The 17,431-nt window shown below is 46.0% G+C and overlaps 1 protein-coding gene across 3 annotated transcripts in view; it reads right to left on the bottom strand.

The window, feature by feature from the left end:
• Nucleotides 1-17,431, bottom strand: part of RABEP1 (rabaptin, RAB GTPase binding effector protein 1) — a 749,444-nt gene that overhangs the window by 477,459 nt on the left and 254,554 nt on the right. The gene's annotated exons all lie outside the window — the stretch shown is intronic.

The following is a 17,431-nucleotide window of genomic DNA, read 5'->3' as shown; positions in this document are numbered from 1 at the left end:
CCAATAGGTCCAGATGACATTGGGTTCTTACAGCACTTTGAATCTGGGAGAGCATGAGTTTGAATATAGTATTTCAGTGGCTGGGCCAAAATGGCAGTTACACAGAATGCACCGTTTGGCTCTGCCAGCCGCCCGCAGCGATCAATAGCCACTCCTCCCGGTTTTGGGACTCTGAAATGTAGTAGGTAAGAGCTGGAGCTCTCCAGTAGGCGCCTGTTGAAGTTTGGAGCCGGCATGTTGCCTCTATGCACTCAGATGAAGCTGGTGGCTTGGATGTGGTGACAAGAAGCTCTGCGGACCAAGATGATGGCTGCCGCAAGGTATGTTAAATTCTAAAAGAGGCAAAGTGGAAAAGACCGCGTGATTGCTTCCCGCTGGTGTCGGTGCCACTCGGAAGGGCTGGCATCGCAGTGCCACACCAGAGGGAACCGCCACAAACTGGAACTGGATTCTTGACAGCCTTGAGTGTGTACCAGGGACCACATGGTGCCAGACTTGCATTACCACATGATGAGTTAAACCGCTTACAACACAGCACAGAGATACCGATTCAGTGCCCAGTGAAAGTGAAGCTGCCTCAGGGAATAGAGGAGTGAGGCCTGTGATGGGAGTGACACGCCCCAAGGAGAGAGCTGCAATGGTTGCGGACAGCAGGTAGCTTCTCAACTACCATTACCCTGTGCCACAGTGGGGGAGTGAGCGCTGGCGACTCCTGATTTCTGCGACGGCTGTAACTGGAGGGAGTGTGAGGCCTCTGCCAGCATTCTCCCTGAGAAGTGTGTGTTTTCAGCTCTGACATGCACAACTGAGAAGGTCAAAGTATTGGACTGGACTGTCACTGGCCTCAGCGCACAACGTGAAAGGACGGAGATGCTTGGCCCTGTATAGCAGTAGGGCAACCTGATGGACACTAGAGGTGTACCCATGTGCTTCTGCTCATACCTCATTCTTTGATACCCTCATACTTTGATACCCATACTAACAGGGAAAATAGCAATGAGCAGTACGCCACAGACAAGAGATCTGCTGGGCTGTTAAAGACGGGGTGTGCTGTGACTGAAGTGGTAGAAGTGGATCGGCACCTGTAGAACCCCCTCTACACATCTGCTAATTGGATGTCTGCTAGTCCCTGAGGGGGACCGCCTAGTATGGCACCGGCAAGGGGGAAACAAGGACTGCAGCCGAAAGTATATGCTCAGATGCGCAATGAGTGCCACAGATGATAGCCAACAGACTCAACAAACCACACCTGTGAAGAAAGGCGGGAGGAAGTAGCCCTGCTAACTAGGCGCTCTTTGCCTCCCAGAAACAGGATATTTAGTTAGTTAAGCAAGAACTCTTGCAAGCCCTCACAGAAGTCAAACACAGAAGTCAAACATGACCTCGCAGAAGTGAATATCTACGCTTGAAGATAATGAAATAGTGAGGAACTTGAGCACTTGCGGTAAGAGGTCCTCTGCTTGAAAGAACAGCAAACAAACCTACATGCCCATGCAGAGAACCTTGAAAACCGCTGCCACAGAAATAAAATAAATAAATAACATTTGTATCCTGGGGCACCAAAGGGAGAGGATGGAACAGATATAATGGACTATGTCTTGGCACTCTTCCGCCAAATCCTAAACTCAGCTGTGGAGACCAACATGCATCTGGATCGAGTCCATAGAGTAAACAGCGTTGGCACCAATGAGAATCCTGCAACAGACATCTTAGCATGTGTCCTTGACTTTCAGCTCAAGGAAACTATCTTGCACTGGTTTAGGGACACTCACCCTGTACAATTCCAAGGCCACAAGCTCGAGCTGTACCAGGACCTTTCTGCCTTGACCCTCCAGAAAAGCAGATTCTTTCCCACCATCACAGAATTCCACAGAACCAGGGGAGTATCATACAGCTGAGGGCCATCTTGAACCAACTGAAAATGGTTGCAGCAAAGCTTCTGTTTAATATCCTGAGGTTGGACGAAGTCCTCCCGACAGATCTCCCATGAAGATAGAGGGAAGACAGCACAGCTGGCAATAGATTGGCAAATAACGCTAAGGTCTTTGCCCAGACCCTGACACTATTGCACAAGAGAGACAAGATGTCTCAGTCAGGTGGGAGAGGCAGGATACAAATCGAGACCTGTTCTGCACTCCAGCATTACTGTGGGATGGCTAGAGATATCACTGAGGCAGGACTCCAATACCACACGCAGAGGGGTGGAAGAGGAGCTGGAGGGTGTACCACGTACTTTCGAATGTGGAGTGCCCCATCCTCATGCCTGGATTCAACTACAGTACTGCCTTAGCTGTTGAAAGTGTATGATGGACTATTTTGTTGCTCCAAGGTCTGTGTTTTTGGTGATGGATCCCTGGGGATTAGTCCCTAACCTCGCATTTGGTACTCCCACATCCAAGGGTACACCCACTATTCCCCTGCCCACAAAACATACACCCACTTATTTCCAAAGTACAGACCCTGCAAAGTGATAGAGGACGACTGAGGAGGACTGGCATGTCCAAATTAGTTACATTATTAATAGGTAGCACACCTTGGAAACCAAAACAAAGGGAATACATGTGGATCAAGCGGTAGTAGAGAGGCTCATTTGTGCTGTCACATGTCATCTCAAGGAGTTGAGAACTATATCTGTGCAAGTCTTGTCACAAGAACTATGTTGGAGATCAATTGCAAGCAGACTGAATTGCACTGCTTTCAAATCTCACCTAACTCTTGTTCATAGTAATCCATACTTCACCCAAGTAAAAGTCATTAAAAGGTGGGTTAAGGTAGAATTTATCCAGTGTTATTCTAGGCAGGGGTTCTTCTAATTGTTTGAGCTACATATACAGAACATTAACTTGATGACACAAAGAAGAAACAAGTTACTTACCTGTAACTGTAGTTCGTCAATATTGGAAACTTTCATAGATACACATGCTTGAATCATTCCCCGTCGTCGAGATGGGAGTCCCCGGTATAATACAAAAACCATATTCAGTTGCATGTAAAGCTCAGAGGCACTAGGCCTCTTAATTTAGTAACATCTCATAGTCATTTTATAAAAAAAAAAGGACCAAACTTAAGAGACCAATCAGCATTCACCACCCTCTAGAACCCTCCTGTGAGGAGCTGATTTCCCTCAGATTTTCCAAGCACAAGTGCAATAATGGATCTAGGACTGAGGGAAATGAAGGTGAGCTCCTCAGGGGAGGAAGGGTGGGTCACATGTGAATCTATTAAAGTTTCCAATACTGGAGAACTACAGTTACAGGTAAGTAACTTGTTTCTTACTCCAGTATTGGAGCTTTCATAGATTCACATGTTTGAATCAGAATAGTAAGTAGTGGATAACACATTTTCATCCTACAAAACGTAGCACAGCACTCTGAAATGCGAACTGGCATGATAGCAAGAAGCGTATGTACATATTATGATCTACATTATTATATTAAAGAAAATGTGATATAGCAGAAAAGAAGCAGATGGAGGGAAATAATTATTTTAGCTCACCTTCATTGGAACAGGTTTCGAAGGACCGCTTGGCCAACAGCTGCATCCCGAAGTGACTCCGTGTCCAGGAAGTAATGCTGCGTGAAGGTGTGAGTTATCCTCCATGTCGCAGCACGACAGATGTCTTTAATTGATACACCAGCAAACAGTGCACAGGATGCAGACATAGCTCTGGTAGAATGCGCTCTTACACTTCTGTTCAATGGTGTTCCTGCTTCCTGATGGCAGAATATGATTGTGTCTTTAATCCATCAGGATGTAGTCTGTTTCATTATCGAGTTACCTTTTCTAGCAGCACTGAACGCTACAAATAACTGAGTGGACTGCGTGAACGATGTTGTTCTGTCCAGATAGAATTTTATCTTTTAAGGTTGAGTGAATGGAGAGTTCTTTCCGCAGCAGTTTGAGGGGTTCGGGAAGAAAGTTTTGAGCACCACCGGCTCGTTCAGATGGAACTTCGAAGGCACTTTAGGAACGAATTTAGGACTGGTGTGCAGGATGACTCTATCCCGTCTGAACTGCAGAAAGGGTTATTGTATAATGAAAGCTTGAATTTCACTAACTCTGCGCACCGAAGTAAGGGCGAGAAGGAGAGCTGCTTTCCAAGTGAGGTACTTGATGTCCGCCCTGTGAATCGGCTCAAAAGGCTCATTCATAAGCTGGCCAAGGACGATGTTTAGTTGCCATGCCGGCGGCAGAGGCTTTACTGGAGGAAAAGATCTGAAGAGACCGTTGAGAAATTGCTTTATTAATCTGAGAGAGCATAGGGATTGTTTGCCTGGTACTCTTCTGTATCTAGAGATGGCAGCTAAATGGACTCTGATTGAGGAATGGCCTAATTGGAACATGCCAGCTGCAGAGGAGAGAGGGTGCATATTTTGAGTTTCGCACCATACACAAAATCATTTCCATTTTAGTTGGTAAGATTTGTTGGTGCTAGCTGCATGTGTGTTAGCTTGCACCTCTCTGCACTCAGAAAGTAGATCTAGATGGCCAAATTATTTGTACTTATGAGCCAAGCGTGCAAACTGAGAGACTTGGGGTCCGGGTGCCTTACTTGCCCCCGATTGATGGTAAGCAGCTCTGGGATTGGTCTGAGTCTGATGGGTGGAGAGGCCGACAGGAGAAGCAACTCCGTGTACCACGGTTGACGCGGTCACGCTGGAGCTATGAGGATCAGCTGGCAGGGTTCCGACTTAATCTTCCTGATCACCCTTGCGAGGAGAGGAATCGGAGGAAAAGTGTACGCATAGATCCCTGACCATGCTATCGAAAATGCATCCCCCCATGATCCCTTTTGGTGATGCCAACTTGCATAATGTCAGTATTTGGCGTTCCGGGAGGATGCAAATAGGTCCAGACTCGGTTTGCCCCACTGGTCGAATATTCAATCTAGCGTTCCCTGGTCTAACTCCCACTCGTGGGAGGATGTCGCCAATCTGCTTAGCGAATCTGTGATGGTACTCTGTAGGCCTGGGACATGCTCCGAAGTTATGTGGATTGAGTGGTGAATGCACCATTTCCAGATGGTTTATGCATCTCAAGAGTATGTGAGAACCTGTTCCTCCCTGCTTGATTAAGTAGTGAATTATGGTGGTATTATCTGTGCTGACAAGCACTGCGGACTCTCATATCCTTGGAAGGAAGGCTTGCAAGGCATAATAGACCACTCTCAGCTCGAGAAGATTTATGTGGAACAAACGGTGAGAGGGTGGCTACGTGCCGCTCACCCGAAGGTCCTGCAAGCATGCGCCCCATCTTGTGAGCGATGCATCCATAGTTATAATCATTGGAGGAACTCGCGCCAAGAAGCTGAGTCCTTTGGAAATGTTTTCGGGATTCGTCCACCAATCCAGAGAATGGACCATGCGTGGTGTTACGAGGATGGTATCCTCAAAGGATTCTCATGCTTGCATCCATTGCCTGTCCAATTCTTCCTGAACTGGGCACATTCGCATGTGGCAAAATGGAATGAGGCTTATACATGACGACATTATGCCCAGCAAGAACTTGTACTGCCGAACCGAAAGACACCTTTTTCTTCGGATGCACCTTGCCAGCTGTATTAGCCTTGTTTGTCTGTCCGGCGCTGGATAGGCTTTGGCTCGTTGAGTGTCTAAGATAGCCCCTAGGAAGGCTAATCGAGTGGATGGCTGTAGGAAGGATTTTTCTTTGTTGAGCGCAAGGCCTAAATTCTTGAAAAGGCGCAAAGTAGCCTTGACTGAGTTTTCTGCTGACTGGACATCTGTAGCTTTTATCAACCAGTCGTCGAGGTAGGGAAAAACCTGGTGTTTGTTTCTTCTTAGGTAGGCCGCCAATGGCGCTAGACATTTGGTCAAGATTCGTAGTGCTGAACGTAGGCCAAAGGGAAGGACCTTGAACTGGAAATGTTCACCGTTGACCGCAAACCTCAGGTACTTTCTGTGGAGTGGATGAATGGAAATATGAAAGTACGTGTCATGAAGGTCCAGAGAGGCCATGTAGTCTGCTCTGTTCAGAAGCTCGAGGACTTCTTGGAGGGTGACCATCCAAAATGATTGCTTCTTGAGGTACTTGTTTAGCTCCCGTAAGTCCAGGATTGGCCTCCATAGGCTAGACTTTTTTCGGATGAGAAAGAAGCGGGAGTAAAAACACTTTCCCCTCTGGGAATGCTGAACAGACTATCGCCCCTTTCTTTAGCATGGTTCTTACCTCCAAGCGGAGTAAACAAAGGTGTTTTTGACGAATCTGGGATGGAGGCATTGAAGGGGATCTGCGTGAATTCCAACAGGTGTCCGAAGCAGATGACATCCAGCACCCACTTGTCTTTGTTTATTTGTTGCCAGCGTTAGATATGATGTTTTAGAATTCCGTGATAAATTGTAGGAGAATGAATAGGACTTGCCGTTAGACAGTCATTGTCTACGCGCGGATTCTTTAGGTTGACGCCCCTGTTTGCTCTTGTGGTAGTGTCTGGTATATGCTGTGGGAGGTGGTTGCCTTGGCTGGTACCGCGTTCTGGAAGGCTGAAACGTGGAAGAATAGGATGGGTACCTATATTGTTGGTATCCACCACGAAAGGAAGGTTGACCTCTGCCCCAGCACACCGAAAGCGCACTTTTCTGTATTGCAGAGTGCTTAAAGATTTCACCGCTTCCGTATCCGACTCTATGGTTTGAAGGGCATAGTCGACGTGCTTGGCAAATACAGCTTCTCCGTCGTATGGAAGATCTAGAATTTTAGTCTGTACTTCTGGACGAAAGTTGGTGGCTTTGAGCCAACCTTGACACCTCAATACAGCTGAACCTGTGAGCAATCTGAAGCCCATTGCCGCTATATCCAGTGCACAATCTATCACAGCTGAAGATCGTTGGCCCTTTACCAGAACTTTCCTAGCTTCTGTCTTGGAGGTGTCTGGAAGCTCCTCTAATGAATGGATATCCAACCAGAGCTGTAGATTGTATCTGCCTAGCAGAGCAAGAGAGTTGGCCGTCCTTACCACAATAGCGGACATGGAGGAGAAATGATTGCTGATGTTATCTAAGCGCCTCCCTTCTTTACCTGGCTGTGATGTCAACGACAGAGGGGTTCCTGGAGCGACGCTGGGCAGCTTGCGATATTACGGAGTCCGGCTTCGGATGTCCTGAGAGGCAAGCCGGAGCATCCTTCGTTGGTTTATATTTCTTATCCAGTCGCGACAGAACCGCAGGGACCGTTGCCGGATTCTGCATAATCAGACACTAGCTCCAAACATGGTCTATGATGGGTATAGCTCTGACCATTTTCCTGTGGGGCTCTTTAAAGTCATATTGTCAGCAGTCCTGCTGAGTTTTTGGGCATTGGAAGATTGAACCGCATGGCGGCACGCTCAAGCAGGTTATGCAAGCTACCTATATCTTCAGGTGGGGAATCAACCATGGGCGCTGTAAGAGAAGCAGGAGCCGGTATAATTTAATCATCCCACTCATCATTATCAGGCTGTATCTCACCTTCCTCTGCATCCTCATCGGATGATACCGGATGTCTTGGTGTGGAGAGAACACACTGCTGTGACCTTGGCTGAGGTGCATGATGTGGCTGCTGCAAGTGCAGAGTTGCTGGCGATGGCGGAAGTATCGGCTGTTGAACCGACAAAGGATTAGCTGGAAAACGTTCCTGATAGTCCGCCAACATTGCTTGTAAGTCAGAAACAAGCCCATGGGGAAGACCGACCAGTGCCGGCTGCTCATAATAGCCTTGTGTATAGTATGAAGCATCATCATCATCCGAGTATTCTTGGCACTTAACCCTTAACTGGGAAGGGCTGCTGACCACTCCAAAAATACCCTCCTCATCCGAATCATCTTCATCTAAGAGGTGTGAGGGTAAAAGGCTGGAAACCTTGCTAGGAGACGTAACTGGGGGCGTTAGGTGATACTTTTTGCGCCCTCCTGTAAGCATCCTGGTCTCCTGACGAATACAGAGGCAAGGAACATGGCCTTTGAACCTTTAATGCAGTCTTTGTTGTTGACGAGAGATGTGCCGTCAATGGTGGTGGCATTGACGGCAGTGGCAGCCCGTCCTTTAGGGCGGAGGGGCCACGCCCCCCCATCTTTTGCCCCCCATGAAGAGTGTCTATCAGGCTGAACAAAGGTTGACCTCCGCGGCCCAGCAAAGGTGCCTCGAGGCCCTCCCCTGGGTGACGAGGAAAGCGTCACCAATTGAAAGTGCATGTCTGGTAATGAACCCTCAACGAGAACATCAACAGATCAGCATCAATCACTGAGGGGCGTTGCTGTGAGAGCAAACGTCCAGTGCATGTTCAAAAGAGCACCAACGGCACCAAAACACAGGCTGCACACAATCCAAAACCGGTCTGAATGACAGAGACCAGTCACACTCCAAGTGTTCCAGGAGTGTTGCTCCAAAGTGCTGCATCGTGCGTTCACGACACAGCTGCGCTGATGGGAGCGCCCAAATTCGTCCTTGTTGCGGCGGGACAGCAATTGCGGAAGAACAGCAGCAACAGCAAAACGCCAGCTAATAAAGCCAAAGTTATCCCCCAAAAATGCTTCCGAAAATGGAATGAATAGCCGAAGCTATCAAACCGAATATGGAGGAAAAGGTGTGAACAAAACCAATACCAACAGCTTTGAAAAATGAGCTAATCCAGCTGTGCTGGACGCATTAAATATACGTCCCACGAGTTCACCAAAGTGTCTTGGAAAGTTTGTACTTAACAAGGACTGCATTTCCGCCTATGACCTTGCCACCTGAAGTGCGTAGGTCTCGCGTGCAGATGTAAGGCCCATATGCTTCTGAAACAATAAAGCCTTTAGTCTACTTAACTTGTCAAAATCCACCTTGGAAGTAGCAATGTGAGGCCAAATATCCGCTACCTCTCTAATTTTGGTGGGGGGAAACAACACGTTCCCGCAGCAAGTAACGACCTTAGTGACATAAACAACGTAAACTATTCCGGCCCGCATGCCACAATAGTCTTCACTATTGAGGAGGACGTAGCTGCCGTTTGAAAGCACCTTGAACATGCGTTTAATCAAGGGAACTGGAACTCCCTTCAGATAGCAAGCCAAGTTTGCAACCGAGGCATTACACGCCCCATGCAAGGACAGCTGCTTACAAATCATCGAATGGCTGACTGAAGTCTCACATCCACTACCGCTAAGAAAGACCTCTTTCATGCCATTGAGGCATTTGTACGAGAAGGGAAGCTCCCACACCTCATGGATGTAACTATCTCCCAACTTTTCATATCTGCCTACCGGAACATGTTTCAAACAAGAAGTGAATTGTAATGTAGAAACAGGCAGATTAATAACCCGGTGTATCAACCACTCTGCTGAGGGAATCGCGGCCATGGTAAAAGACAATCTTTCTAACTTTTCAATGTTGAGCATGACATAAGTCGCTTTCTTCTTAGCCATGAGTTGTTGTTGTCACATCAAATTAAAGGAAAAAAATATTTCCCTAGCACTGATGTGCTACCACGGAACGCGACCCGCCTTCAGTGTCTGAAGCGTCCAACCCAACTGCATAATGGACCTGGTTTGACTCTGACCATGATATAAAGAAGACATATCAGATCGTGTAATGTCTATAGCAGAAGAAACAATGTTGTTAATTGTATATATCCGGTCCGACAAGGTGTGAATTCCATTATCCACAACAGCTAATGCATTTTTCAGATTTTCCTGATCTATCTGCCTCAACCGGGCTACAGCCTCCTGCTGGGAAAGTTTCCATATTTAATTATATACTTCATACAAGAAACGCTTCCTACGTGGTATCTTAGGGCCTGACAAAAAATCAGTGTTATTAGACAGGAGAGTGAGATGTGTCTTAACTGCATCTAGTGGGGATGATTTTAGCCACTGTTGGCACAACTTTCCCACACTATATGTTGTAATTATTTCAGCATGTTCTGGTGATATATAGCGAGGGTCTGACCTACTCGTCCGGAAACCCTCCGAGGAGGTGACGAAATGTTGATGACACCCATTGGTATCTATTGGCCACAATAACCACCCGCCTGAAAGCGTCAGTGAAGTGTTAAATGTACCATTCTAAACCCATTCATTAAGCTCACTAACAGTTGCATTCGTGTACTTTTGCCAGTTATTACATTTTGCAGGGACAGGTATACTGGAAGTGTTTAATTCTCTGATTGTAGCTAAGCCTAAACAACTGGTCTGTTGTACAGTTTCATTTAAAAAAATAATTTGAACCTTGGTTTGCCAATTTTTTGTTCCCCAAACACTTTTCAAATCAACATTTTTTGACCAATATTCATAACCTTCAATTGATAACGGGAAACAAAGGAGTCCGAATATATACATTATCTTAAAATAATATGACTCAGCGTTTTTTTGATGATGCCCAGAAAAATACTTACATTTTTCAAAATAAGTTTTGGAACTCCCTTGTGGGGTAGTTGGGCAATGTTCCCATTGCGTATAATCAAATATCGTTTTTTGACTGCTAGCTTTATGTATGAAGTGTTACCCATAATGATTATAGCAAAACATGTCACCATAATTGTCCTTAAAAACTGGTAAACATCCTCATTTTCAAAGATTGTATAATATTGCAATTATGTCATAATTGAGTCAACTGTTCTCACATCGCAATGATCAGATACAATGCCTGGTATGACTATATCATTCATGGATAACTTTAGCACATACAGTATTTGAATTATTTCAGTGGAACCGTATATATCAAACATTACTTTATCCCACACAATCCCATCTGGAATTGGCACTGCAGAAATGTTCACAAAGGACAAGTCTCTTCGAACCTTATGTGATGAAAAATATGGTTTCAACACCTCCTCCACCTGTTCAACCGCTGATCTCTCGGGAAGAAAATGCCCATGTATTAACAGAAAAAAGGTAATAAAAAACCCAATCCAAAGAAAAAGTGCTAGGACAGTCAATACAAGCCACAGATAGTTCCATGGAAAAATAAAATATGTATCTTTAAGCCAATGTATCAGCTTACGTGGACCTGACAGGTCAGCAGTCGAAGAGGCAAACGAGTCCGATAGACCATCGTTGTTATCGGCAAAGTAACCAGAGGCAGTTCGTGCAAAAGGTGTTGCCGTTGTCAATGGAGGAGTCAGTGGTTCCAGTGGTGGTACACTGTAAAGAGCACCATCCGTCACGTTTGTAGTCATGGTGACTTGATCAAACGTTTCTAAATTTCTCGTTGTTAGTGGAACTAATGCGAAATCATCATCCACCCTCCCCAAGCTCGGAGAGGCAACAGTGTTGGTATAGACAACTTGAAGCAGAACTTCTTCTCCAGTAGTGAGAGGGATTCGGGAACTACTGGATGTTCCTCTTGGTCGGCTGTGTAGAATCGTCCACATGTTGTAACTTGACATTGTCAATAGAAACAATGCGATTTTCTTTGGCACCTGGCAATGGGGGTAGAATAACAGTTCTGGTTCCGTGTATCCCCAACACAGGGACTGGTGCACGATAAGAAGGGCCAACTTCTTTTTTCACTGCGACCTTTTAACGCACAAGATCCCCCAACCCTGGGAATCCAGCCGGTAGGTGTTACAGGCAGATCCTTGATTACTGTGGAGGCAGCACTTTTAGAAGAGTTATCTTCATGGAACTGCTATAATTCCTGTAAAACAGTGACACGATCATTTATGTCAAAACGTGTTTCCGCCGCCTCCACACCAGGACCATCAAGATCCTGAACAAACATTTGTGTTCCTAACAGGCACTCATATGAAGTACGACCCCCCCCAGGGACCTTCTAGGCAGGTTATTTAGTGCTCTCTGAACTCCATACAGGTGGGTTAGCCAACTACGACCCGTACCTAAGACTCTGGCTGTTAAGGATTGCTTTAAATCGCGGTTTAATCGCTCCACGACAGAATTTCCCTCGGGATGAAATGGAGACGAGTACTGGAGCTGGACCCCCAACAAAGCCATGGTGTCCCTGAATGCCCTTGAGGCAAAAGCAGGGCTTTGCGGCTTCATCAGCCAATGTGTTTCCAGCTACGTGTATTCCAACACGCTGGTGTCCAAGTGTATGCACAACATGGACTTTGGGTAGCGTCTCTTTCAGGTCTGCTACCTTCCCTCACAGTAGTCTATGTTTTATGGTGTTGCCTTTCGAATCTCTGAACCCATTCAAGCACCAGTAATGTAGGTATTCATTAAAAGACTGGACGCAATAATAAGAATCACAAACAATCAGTGTGAACTGTCGGATCTGTATGTTCTAGAGCCATTAGTAGAGCTTTTAGCTCAGCCAATTGTGCTGTACAATCCCCTAAGGTATGTGTATAGGTATGTTGGGGACAGAATTTCTCCCCATCCATATAGCCGCTCACAATCGCACATGCAGCAGAGTACTGATGTTTTGTTCCAATCGCTGGTTGCGCAGAGCCATCGGTGTACATGACTACTTGATATCGCTCAATAGGCAATGTGTCAGCAGGAACTGGATATTCAACTTCATATTGTAAAAATTCCTGAGTTTGTAATTTTGGGTCAAAAATGTAGTCTACATCAGTGACTGTTAAAGACGCAGCCCATTGTATCCATCGTGGGTGAAGTGCTTTTGCGTTCGGGACGCTATCCTTTGTAACAGCCTCCAGGGCTGGAATAGGAGAAACGACAATAATGCGTTTTCCTTGGGCAAGGGGTCTTTCTTTAATAACAGCCATCTGGATAGCAGTGAGAATTTTCTCTGTGGGTGCAAAGCGTTGTTCACAGCGGAATACAAGTGTGACTTGTATGCTATCGGGACTGTCTCACCTTCATTAAATGTGACATAAGTAAACCCAATGGCCCCAGCTATCACCCTGATGACCAAATGCGTCTTAATGACCTGTGTGTGTAAATGTTTTGCTGCTAGCATATCAGCCTGTAACTCTCGAAGAGTATGTGTATGTTCAATTGTCCAGAATTTGCCTGAAAAATCAGGACGTATTAATTCATATAAAGGTTTTATGCGCGTAGCATAATCAGGAATGTATGTTCTGCCAAAATTTAAAAAGCCCAACAATGATTGCAATTTTTAAATCGTATTTGGAGGTTGCAATTGTGCACATTTTTCTAAAATTTGTGGCGCTAGGCTCTTACTGGGATATGAGCTGTCGAATGAAGGGAACAGGACGCTGAGGAAGGCAATTTTTGATTTTTTGAAGTTAAATTTGTACCGGAGTTCGGCAAACCCTACAACGATGCGGGCTACCCGTCTTAAATGTTGTAGTATCTCGTCATCCGTGAGTTATATATCGTCCACATATGACAATGCTTCAGGGTCTATCGCGTGTAAGATAGCAGTCACACAAGCTGAAAACAGACCTGGGCTGTTCTTATACCCCTGAGGCAAACGACAGAATTTTTTTCCGAAAGCCTAGTGCGCTAAAGCTTGTTAAATCTCTGCTTTCAGGTGCTTTATTCTGGCAGAAGAATCCATTCAAGATATCCAAAGTCGTTTTATTTTTTTTCCCGCACAATGTTTCTCATTAGTACAGTGCTATGCGAATTTTGTATAGCATATGTACGTGTATGTCCGTTTGAATGTCTGTAGTCTAAGACTATTCTATATGAATGGTCCAGTTTAGCTACAGGGAATAAGGGATTATTCATTGGCGAGACACAGGGTTCAATCACTCCCTGATATTCTAATTGCGTAAGTATTTCTCTCACTGGTGCCCTTGCTTCATGTTTTATGGGATACTACGGTTGTGGCTGCGGTTCACCTTTAATGGGAATTACATGGTATGGAGAATCCCTGTCCCACCCAACGTGATTTCTATATAACGCAGGTGCCTGTGCAAGAGCCCATTCAATAGAATAGGACTCAGCGAGTTCCTCAGGAACAAGGGGCGAAAAGGAAGGTTTAATAACCTCCTCCCCAGCAGGGCAGGTGCGGACAAAATCAGATGGCTAATCTTGTTCGGCCAGCAAAATGTCATATATCTTAACTACACGATCCCAGAAGATTGCATGTATGGTGCGTTCAATGTCTCCTTCCAATTGTAGAGGTACTCTATACACCCTATCGGGTTCGGAGACACGCATATCTGCTGTTTCTACTTGTATCAAGTAATCAGTTGCGTTCACATCCAGATGCTCTAGAAGATTCCGGAGAACTATTGTGACCTCTGTCTTGCTGTCTAGCAGTGCTAGAGCTCAGTTCTTGTTCTTCAAGAGAACCCTCTTCCTGAGTGGCATGTCTAACTGAGACTGCTGCCACTTTTTTCTTTTTAAACTGTTGTTTTTGATGTACTGGTTGCTCTTCCTTCTTAACAGAAACCTCCGAAGAGCGTTGTGATTCCTGTCTCGGTTTCATGTACTCAGTTCTCCGCTCTGATCGCCCACCTCTCTCATTTCTCTTTTCCGATGAGTCCTGAAAGGAACGAGATTGGCGTGTATCAGTATTTTGATATCTATCAGGCGTTTTTACATTCTCTCTATTTCTAAGATTATACCTATTCTGTGGGGTCTCCGTGCGTGGAGATTCCCCCCTTTCTTTTTTAGGTGTTTGTTGTTTTTTCTCCCAGTGCTTCTTATTACGCTCAGGTTGTTGTTTAGTATTCTCTACATTAATTTTACCCTGAAATTGAGGTTTTTGTGGTCTAGCCCCAAGGCTACCTCGAACGATACTGGAATATGTTTCCGCTATTATTTTAGGCAGTTCCCGCTCCTGATCTTGTTGCGGAACGTCACGAAGACACATGCACACTGGAAGTGCAACTGCTTCCTCTTTAAGATTACTTAGGATAATTGAAGAAACCGTGGCAAAGTTGCCCATCAGTTGCATTCCTAAATCTAAGGTCGGGCAGCCCCGTATTCATCTTGTATTTGTTTAAGCACTTCCAGTAGGTTGGCTAGTGTCGGTGTACTGTGTGCAGTCGGATACAGCGTGGCAAATACCGTGCCCCATGTATTACACTGTTCAACTGTAGGAACCATCCCAAAGGGCAAGCACATAGTTAATATTCTATGTTTATCCTGAGGTCCCGTATGGGGAAATACCGCCTCCAGTGCATTAATTTTTTTATGCCAGCCAAAACAGAGTCTCCTCTCGTTTTGCTGGGACCTTACCCATAATAGAGTGTACAGGCACCGGATTTATACCTGGTGTTACTGCATGTGGCTGTGCTGGAGCAGCACGCGCTGGGTTTGTATTTAGTGTCTGCATCACAAATTGTACCGATCGTCTATATATTGCTGTTAATTCAGTATACAAGTGTCGAACCTCAGCCACCGCCATGTTCGCAACCGCAGGATGAGGTATATATGTGGCCAATAAAGGCCAGGGAAGACCTTCATTACTTAGTGTCCTAACCTTACTGGTAATATTGTATGGGGTAGGGCGCCATCAAGCCAATTATTATGTTCTTGATAAGATAGAAGTATCTCTAAGTGTGCGTACGCCCTGTACTGCCCACCACAAATGTGATTGGGCCTCCCTGTGCTGTAAGTCCATGTGCTAATAAATGTGTCGTAAGTGGTTGTCTCATATTAAGAGCTATTTGTACAGCCTGGGGATTTGCCATTATAAAGCACTAAAGGTTCAGAGAAGGCACACCAAGACAGGGTCTTTTTTCCTTTTAAGGTTCAAGCTTGAACAACCACCCGCTGTAAAATAGGGTTACCTATGCTATGGTGGTGGAAATCCTTAGTACCACGGACATCTCCGTGTACGGAACTGAGGAGTCATTATATTATATGAGACCGAGATATATCGGTTGACCCGAAAATTAGAGCCTGACCAAACGTTGGCGGCGCTATGTCACGTAGGCTCTCATTATCCTAATGAGACTACTGGATTTTGAGCTGCAAGATCGTTCACAGTGTGGGGGACTAAGTCTGACCCACGGTCACTCTAAATCCAGGTTTTGCTCAGGCTAACTAGCAGTGCCTCATCTTTCCCAAAGGGAAGAGACAATTGGGTAGCCGAGCGCATGACATCTTAGCACTTCCCAGGGAAGTCGTGGTCACTCAGGTCCCAACCGGTTCTCTCATTCACAGTACTGTCTCACATAGAAATGACAAAGGCAGTTTAAGTTTTAAAGATTGGTTTAATAAAACGACTGCATTTTAGATAGCAAAGCGTGAGCTGCAATAACCAGAACTACACAACACAGTAGGATTAAAATAGTGACGATGAGAGTGAAGCACAAGAATAAAGCTATCATAGTGCCGCTAGGTTATGTTCTCTCTAAGTTATATTTCGAGCACAGCATGTTATGCTCTAAGCCTGCCTTTCAGGTTCCCCCGGGAGGACATCAACCCTCATACCTGAGCAAAGGCCTGTCATTTACATCAGCATCTGCAACGGGGCAGTCAGCATCTAGTTGTAGGTTCCTGGCGGAGTCTCCCTCTGACGTGTACTAGGACTAGGAAGTGTTTTTATAACCAACACGCAGATGTTCTAAGAAAATGTCCCTACGTAAGGATGAGTATTTTCTACGAATACTGGAGACTAAATTTCTACCACGTTTACCGGCAATGTACCAGACTGTAGCCTTGACTGAAGCACAGGGTGATCAAGAATTATTTAAGAACACAGTGCTGAACTAAGCTAAACAGCGTGATAGAAGGAAATTAAAACAAGACAGTAAAACTGGTTATTGTAAAATAACAGTACGAGGCTAAATAAAATGTATCTAGGGCAAAGTGCACAGCGGCCTAGTATGTTAAACTAACGTGCATGAAGCTATATTAAAAATGGCTACACTACAGACGGAGACGACAACTGACTTGGCCCCAGCCCTACCGGCCTGTCTCCAGACTCAAAGAACCTGCACAGCGATGCATCCGACAGGGACCAGCGACCTCTGAGGACTGCCCTGAACCCGAAGTACCAAGAAACTCCTGAGAACAACGGCACTGTTCAACAACAGCAACATCTTTGCAACAAAGAAGCAACTTTTAAAGAACTCACTCTTCCCGCCGGAAGCATGAGACTTCACACTCTGCACCCAACGCCCCCTGCTCAAGCTCCAGAGAACCAACACTGCAGAGAGGACTCCCAGGCGACTGTGACTACGTGAGTAACCTGAGGTGACCCCCCTGCACCCCCACGACGACGCCTGCAGAGAGGATCCAGAGGCTCCCCCTGACCGCGACTGCCTGGTAACAAGGAACCCGATGCCTGGACCAAGCACTGCACCCGCAGCCCCCAGGACCGAGAGGAACCAACCTCTAGTGCAGGAGTGACCAGCAGGTGGCCTTCTTCCTAGCCCAGTCGGTGGCTGTCCCGAGAAGCACCCCTGTGCCCTGCCTGCATCCCTTAAGTGTCCCGCGGGTCCCTCCATTGCTTTCAATAGCAAACCCGACGCCAACTTTAACCACTGCACCCGGCCGCTGAGGGTGTGTTTTATGTGCCTGTTTGTGTCCTCCCCAGTGCTAAACAAAACCCCCCTGGTCTGCTCCCAGAGGACGAGGGTACTTACCTGCCAGCAGACCGGAAC

This window comes from Pleurodeles waltl, chromosome 3_2 (assembly GCF_031143425.1).
Source record: "Pleurodeles waltl isolate 20211129_DDA chromosome 3_2, aPleWal1.hap1.20221129, whole genome shotgun sequence".
In the NCBI taxonomy this organism is placed as follows: domain Eukaryota; kingdom Metazoa; phylum Chordata; class Amphibia; order Caudata; family Salamandridae; genus Pleurodeles; species Pleurodeles waltl.
The sequence above is the reverse complement of the archived record's forward strand: the minus strand, read 5'-3'. Positions and strand labels throughout refer to the sequence as shown.